Genomic DNA, 7,397 nt, shown 5'->3' on the forward strand with positions numbered 1-7,397 from the left:
AAAATTAAAATTTCAAAATGTGACATTCAAAGTGCGTTTTGAAAGGGAAGAGCTAGAATTTAGTTCCATAATTTGACCCACTGTGGTAGGTATCTTGAAAAAAGCTCCCTATATCATTTCCTTATAATTACTCTATTTAGAAAAACGAGGCAGGAGTTAACGAGGGTTGAAAAAATTGTTCTGGGGCTTCAATTTAGCCACGTATCTGGGTCTTATATGGTAAAAGAATTCTTTGCCTAGGTGGGGCTTGGTTTTCAACCAAACTTTCCACGTTTCGGCAGTCAATCTACTTTATTGTTCGTCGGCCTTCATCAGGGCGTCTTATTTGAAGACCCTGTATGGCTATAAAAAAGAAAAAAAGGGGGGGTTTTAAGATTCCCTCTCTCAATATTAGTCAGTATATGTCTGACTCAATGCAATGTGAATGTAACCTCTGATGTATCAGTAGTGGCTTTACCTGCCGATAACATGATCCCAAGTCTTGGGTCGTGTCTGGTCTGGCGTCCTAGGCCGTCCCTCAAGCTAATGTGCGGCTGCCGTTACACTTCTGTGTACCCAAAGGTCTCAAATGGGTGGTCCAGAGTCCCTTTCCTAATTCTGGTGACTCATGTCCCTGTAGGGGTGAGACGAAAGAAACAGAAAATCCTCGGGTTAGAGTTAACCAGATGGTTTGGTCACGAGTGTTGTGAGAAATGGGGGCGCCATTTTGAAAATTGTGGGGCCCTAGTGAATTACCTGGCTGTGGGTCCAGACTTCTATTGATGTGGACAGGCCTGGGGAGGTAGCTGGAAAGACGTCCCAAGCGGTGCAAAAAATCATCTCCTGCTTAGGAAATGGTCCAGTAGCGAACTCCTGCAGCTAAACAATAGAACCCATGTACAACTGTGTGTTAGCTGCAGCTGCTGGCGTGGGGAATGCACGAGATAAGCAAGAATGCAGGTCAAAGTAGTACCTGCACGTGAATAGCTGTCTGGTCACGTTCCCACCGAAATGCCGTGGTTGTTCCGGTATGATCCCCTGCGGACTACGGGCCTGTAAAATATGAGACCGTCATTACTGTCAAGGTGATGAAAGTGCATTTTGTGCAATTATCATGCCGCGCACATTTTTTCTGAAAATGCAGAATGCTGCTTTAAAAGCTTGCCATGTGAAGACTCTAGTGTTCTTCCAAGCCGTTGGCTCAATGTGTGTCCCGTTAGTCTATGGCTGTGTAATTCCGCTAACCTTATTTCGCCCTTCGAGGTGCCGCCAGGATGCAGATGCACTTGTGTCTGTATCTGTTTGTTACGGCGTCTCTCCGAGTCGAGTGGCTCGTTACTATGGAGTTGACAGCTTGGCTGCTTCGACCTGATTGTAGCACGTGACCCCGGAAGTCCCCTAACGGGAAGGTCTACGGGCTCTGTTGTATACTGTTGTCATGGTGACGGGGCTGCTGCCATTTGTCCATTAACTGCGAGTAAGTGACTTTTAGCAGTGTGCAGCTTTGGGTTTTCATATAAGCAATGGAACGCCGTGTTGTTTATGATTATGACATATATGTTACCAGCCAATCTGAATGTCTAAGTCCGTTGTCAAAAAATGAGTCAAGAGTGTAATGTTCTGACCTTATTTTGATTGAAACGGCTATGTGCTTTAAAAAGGGGTGCCGCCTGTGTGAAGTGCATGCAGAAATGTACACTCCCTTGTAGACGTGCTAGAGTCTATGTCCGTTGTCATGTGGGTTGTGCAATGCCGTATTGTTCGTGGTGGGCATATGTGTGCAACTAAATTGGTTGGCGCTGCCCAGTGCCAATCTAGAAAGACAAACGAGATAAAGGAGGAAAGAAAGAAAGGCAGGGTCATGATGTGTTGACCACATTTGAAATAAAAGTTCAAAGGGTCTCAAAACAACTGCTGCCTATGAGCAGTACATCAAGGTTAAAGCAGACATGATAAGCAAACATTGTTTGCTTTTAATTTAAAAATGTAACCAAACTGGCTGCAGCCAGTCCAGCCACATCATAACATTTACCATGTTTAACCATGATGCCTAGTTTTCTTACTGTGAGAGAGGGTGACATTCTGTGCACTATCATGCCAAAGGCCGGTTGATGAGAGGCGGTATGGGTTAGTGTAGTAGACAGAGGAACTCAGCAGAAGTGGAGAAGGGTTCCACCATCTTGTTTCACTCTGGACCTCTCTTTCCTTTCTGTTTCTTCCAATTCCTTTAGCACAAAGCACTTTGGGTACCATGCAAGCATGCACAGCCCACATGTCACAAGCACATGGATTGTATCGCTTAACGCAGGCATGCTTTTGTACAACCACCTCTGGACATTTGCCTATACAAGAGGGGCCTCCTACTCCTCCTTTGATTCTTGTTTGGACCATTCCGCACATGATGTGTTTGGACCTGTGTTCTATTTTGACTGTTGTTTTCAGGAGTTGGTTGGAACCTCATGGTTAACTTTCATTAGGCATTCTCATGGAATGATTCAGCAATACTGATTAGTAAACCAACAGAGCTAATATATGAAAACCTTTTTTGGGAGAGTTGACCTTACCAAAGCCCTCAGCCATTGAGGTGAAGGAGGATTCCAAGAAAGAGGCAATCTCTGCACCCTACCCACTGCAAGGGCACATTGGTGGTGATTGTTGCTGTGGACCAGGGACTGCCATTCTGATTCAAACCTCTGTAGGCTAGGAGAAAAGAACCTAAAAGGACATCTCCTGACCTAGAACCCCTCCAGTGGGTTTCACAACATCCTGAGAGCCGGGACATTCAGGATCATGTTGAACCTCTTTGGGCAACCTTCAAGCTATTTAGCCAATGGGAACCACCAGTGCTGCCTTTGGCAGTCTTGACTACTTACCAATGTGGTTGAATCACCTGCTCAGTGCTAGCACCAATGCACAGCAGACATTTCTCTGAATGCCTCATCATACACAATATCAAGCCACCACGACTTTGCATTGCTGTTCGAATTGAAACACTGGATCATTATGTCATTCATCGACCTGAACCAGCGGTAGTCATCATCTCAAAACACGCTTGATTGTTAACCTGCTCCTGGTGATCCCTTTGACCTGCACTTCCTGCCACTGCTTCTGAACTTTATGCAGCATGTGCTCAACCCAATTTGCTGCCATCTCGCTGCCTGGACCAATGCAATTCAACACCTTTGATACCAATTTGACCCTTAGACACAACCACTTGAAGCCCATAACAACACCCTCAATCACTGAACATTGAATTAAGGTACTTTAAAATAACCCTATCCTCATGGCCAGCTTTTGGGGTCCTAGAAACTGGCTCATTGCCTTTTGCACCTTTTTCCACTAAAAGACATATCATTTTAAATTCATTGTAGTTGATGATTGCCTTTTCATCCCTGTTTCATTATTCAGATTGCTGCATCTTTCCATCTTCTGCATTCTGTCATTCCTTTACAGGGGCAGGTTTTATAGTTTCTGCATTTTAAGACTGCTGCAGCGGTGACTGGCGCAGTATAAAAGCTAAATAACATACAATAATATTTTTATAGTGGTGTGTTTAATTACATTATTTTAATTTTTATAGAACCTTGATTAGAAACGGATTTTATTTTGAACTGTTGTACTTTGCTGTTCGGGTTTACCGGTTCACATTCAAACCCCCTCTGAGTTTATAGACTTCCTTTGGCCACGTTACAATAGGTGAAAGGGGTATATCTCTTGGCTGTGCCTGTTTTACCTTTAGTCTTGGGATCATGGGGGTTCGGAAAAGTGTATGGGCTAAGTAAGCAGTAATCCTGCAGAGCAGAAGTCATTTCGTCACAGGATGAGTGTAATATTGTCTCTACTTTTGTGGTTCTTTGTCAGTCCCACTGCTCTTTTTTCATTAAATGAATTTAGTTGATCTGTTTCGTCAGGAGTCTCCTATAGAGGGTGTTGCAATGGCACAACCTGGAGAAAAAGAATGCTTTTATTAGGTCTATCATGTTAGCCATATCAGCCAGAATTTGTAGGATGCATACACACTTGTGCAGTTGGAAGGAAAATGGACAGATAATTCCATTGATCTGGTGAATGGATAGCAGACAGTCAAACATCATCCCCCGATTTATCGCTTCTGTCACTTGTTTGGATGGAGAGATGCTTGTGTTATAGCAGGTGTAGAGTATGGTTCTTGGATGTTCCTGCCCAAAAAATATCATATTTGTTTTTCAAACATTGAGGCATAGTTTATTGTCCTTCATCCAATCTTGTGTTGTAAAAGCAAAAGGAAATATCGAGGCTGAGTACCCCAAAAGGAAATACACCAAGCACTGGCTTATAAAGATTCACAGATCTTTATTCTATAACTGTACAGTTTACAAAGAAACAAAGTATCAGATAGCTATCTAGCCCTCAGTACATCACAGCGAATATCAGCCCTTTCGGTGTGAGAAGTGAGAGGTACTGGATGTCTAAACATTTACACTTTTTATACAGTTTTGATCATAATGTCCAGCCCCCCTACAGGTTAATAATTCTCGGTCTAGGGTTCGTGCCGAGTTCACTTCTAGTTTGTCCAACTATATGCATATGGATCATTTTCAGTTTGTACAGCAACAAGTCACAATGGCAATAGTGTATCTTCGGATTTCACATTAAGTCTTAACAAACGTCCTATACAATGTAGTTCAGCAAGTGTCCACGTTTAGTATTTAGACAGCATTGTATCTGATGTATGTCCACGGATCAGACTTGTTGGCACAGGTAATCCTCGGTCTGTAAGTCAGATATGGGACAAGGTCTCTTTACTCAACCCAAACATTCGGCCAACGGACAGTTTAGACATTAACTTGTATTCAAAGGTCAGAGTGGCTAAGTTACAAGCGGTAAACACTGTCCACCATTTTAGAACACAGAACTACTTTGGAATGGAAATCAAAATGGAGGACGGACCTAAAATGGCGGCTAAGTCGATCTAAGGTCGGAACGTTGCAACGCGGATTTCTTCGCAGAGTGACTGGGGTTAGGCCAATTTATACAATAAAGGAGGCACAATATCATATCCGTTTAGCAGTGTCACTAACAGGCACTTAGCTAGTTGCAGATTGTCTCCAAGGTTTGGGCATAGATTAAGTTTTTTTTTTTAGATATCATCAGCAATTGGGTGGGAGGAAGAAGCTTTCTGCTCAATGACGGATGCTCTTGGTTTCACATAGGCATTGACCAGCCACAGAAAATTAATAATCTTGGTGTGACTCCACTGGTGATATTGTGTGAGTTTTTGATCAGAACTATCTTGTTGATGCTTCTGGACAGTCAAGCTGGTTCATGTCGCTGTATTCCTCGGCAAGTGCTGAAGGCAGTGGAGGAGGATGGTCTGCTATGCCATGTCATAATCGGCTCATGTATCCGATCAGGACCACCTTGTAGGTTTTATCTTGCACCTTCTTCTTCGTCTCAATATTTCTTGGAGCACTTACCATCCAATATGATATAACACTTTTGGATTTTCAAAAAGACAGCACTCAAGTTAGGATTTCACCCTGCAATGTTCCCTCAACCCACAAATAATAATTTCTGAATGGATATAAGGAAGCAGCAGGCAGTTAGGAATATGAATCTGGAACTGAATTCAAATCTAACTTTCCCTCTTCAAATGAGAGTGAAAAACTGATTTGAAACCCTTGAAATGCTAAAAATGACACTCGGAAATGACTGAATAAAACAATGAATATGTATAAAAATCTCGATACAAAAACAATTCTTTACTGGAGCAACAGTGGAAAGATACTAGCAACCACAAGTTATGGATTGAGCAAAAGCATACAATTTGAAAATGAATGGAAGATTGAAAACAGTTTATAATAAAAATGACATGTGGGAAACTTGAAAATATTCCTATTCCCGCCTGAAATTGAAGAAATTGAAGTGTGGTTCTTTAGTTGGGGTGCAGCTATAGATCTTAGGTACAATCCAAAAGTGAAATTAAGTCTCTAGCTATTAAACAGAGGGAGATAGGCAAAGATGGAATGAGGTGCGTTTTCGAAAAAGCGGCTTTAAAATAGATTGCAAACTTGACTTAAACTGGATTTAATGTCTAAGGAAAAGAGAATGTCACCAGTGAATCTCCACAGTTACACGGCTGTTGTAATCCTTCACGTGGTGTACCCCGTTTCCTTTATGGAAAATTAATTTATTTAATCAAAATCGCTAATGGCTTATATTCTAGCAAAACAACAATGAACATGGGCGCTAACAATAGGAATCAAAGGCAGGGTTTCACATATAATGCGGACAATTTTAACACGATCTTGGGGTCAGAATAAGATAGCTTAGAGGTTGGAATAGGACAAAGCAAGGCAAGGTATATTATGAATTACTGGTATAAAACGCATTTCGTCAAATGATTTTACATCGTGGGACTTTTCATCGCCAAACACTTTTTTTAAAAACTTTTTTATGGGGGGGGGGGTATTTGGTGCGGTTTGGGGTATAATTATTTAAGTAAGGGGGGTTTGGGGGGGTGAAGCCCCCCCATAAATAAAAATTAAAAAAAGGAGTTTTTGGCGATGAAAGGGTGGCGATGAAAAGTCCCACGATTTAAAATCATTCGACGAAATAACGTAGAACCGAATTACTATGGTTCCTATTGATACTCACAGTCCACTTTTTAGTTTTTGGACAGTCAGCGCTCTGGTCACCACACGGATCTGGTCTAACAAAGGACAGCTGGACAAAATCAGCAGGACAGGATCAGCTGGGCATGGACTGGTTACCGGATAGCACTGGACTAGACAGTGGACATTGGATACTACAGATCAGCTGGATGGCAGGTTTGCAGCAGGCATGCATTTAGTGAGCAGCAAGCTAGGTTAATTCAGGATGCTTCCCAAAACACCACAGCGTTTCTCTTGGTTATTGGGATTATTTTAGAATTGAGGCCTAGGTGAAGCAGGATCAGCAATGCTTGGCCTTGTGGTTGGGATCTGGAGTTAGATGGATAAATGCAAGCTGAAGACAGGAACAGACAGAAACAGGACACTGGCGTAGGAAATCAGGAATCAGTCTCTCCCTGTGTGTTGTCAGGGGCTCTTATTTATAATGCCTAGTGACATCATCACAGTATATAACCGGGGAAGGCTTTACTACACCCACCTCTATCAAGCAGATTGGGCACCGTTAATAGTCTCCGCCTAGCTTTTTGCTGGTTGGCTTTCAGACAAATTATGTCAGGTTTATGGGGTGAGTTTTACAGTGTCCAGTGACCTCCCATCGTTACTGGAACCAAAACCTAATTTTGCCACAAACCTATATTTATACAGTTGCAACCTCTTAGCAAATCAGGTACACAGGTTACATATTTTGTGCATCACATTTCAATCCAAACCTCCAGTCCGTGAGGCCTGGTTTTGTTCCTCTACCAGTTTTTTGCACTTTTGAAT

At 42.4% G+C, this 7,397-nt stretch overlaps 1 long non-coding RNA gene across 1 annotated transcript; it reads right to left on the reverse strand.

Annotated features, from left to right (window-relative positions):
- Positions 1–463: 463 nt before the first annotated feature.
- Positions 464–1,307, reverse strand: LOC138473576 (uncharacterized). Its single transcript, XR_011268792.1, has 4 exons — positions 1,225–1,307; positions 953–1,032; positions 736–858; positions 464–613 (listed from the first exon to the last, which is right to left on the reverse strand). It is a non-coding gene; the product is annotated as an uncharacterized lncRNA (long non-coding RNA).
- Between the last annotated feature and the right edge of the window lie 6,090 nt (positions 1,308–7,397).

The sequence above is a fragment of the Ambystoma mexicanum genome, chromosome 8, assembly GCF_040938575.1.
Source record: "Ambystoma mexicanum isolate Mex_15411 chromosome 8, UKY_AmexF1_1, whole genome shotgun sequence".
Lineage (NCBI taxonomy): Eukaryota > Metazoa > Chordata > Amphibia > Caudata > Ambystomatidae > Ambystoma > Ambystoma mexicanum.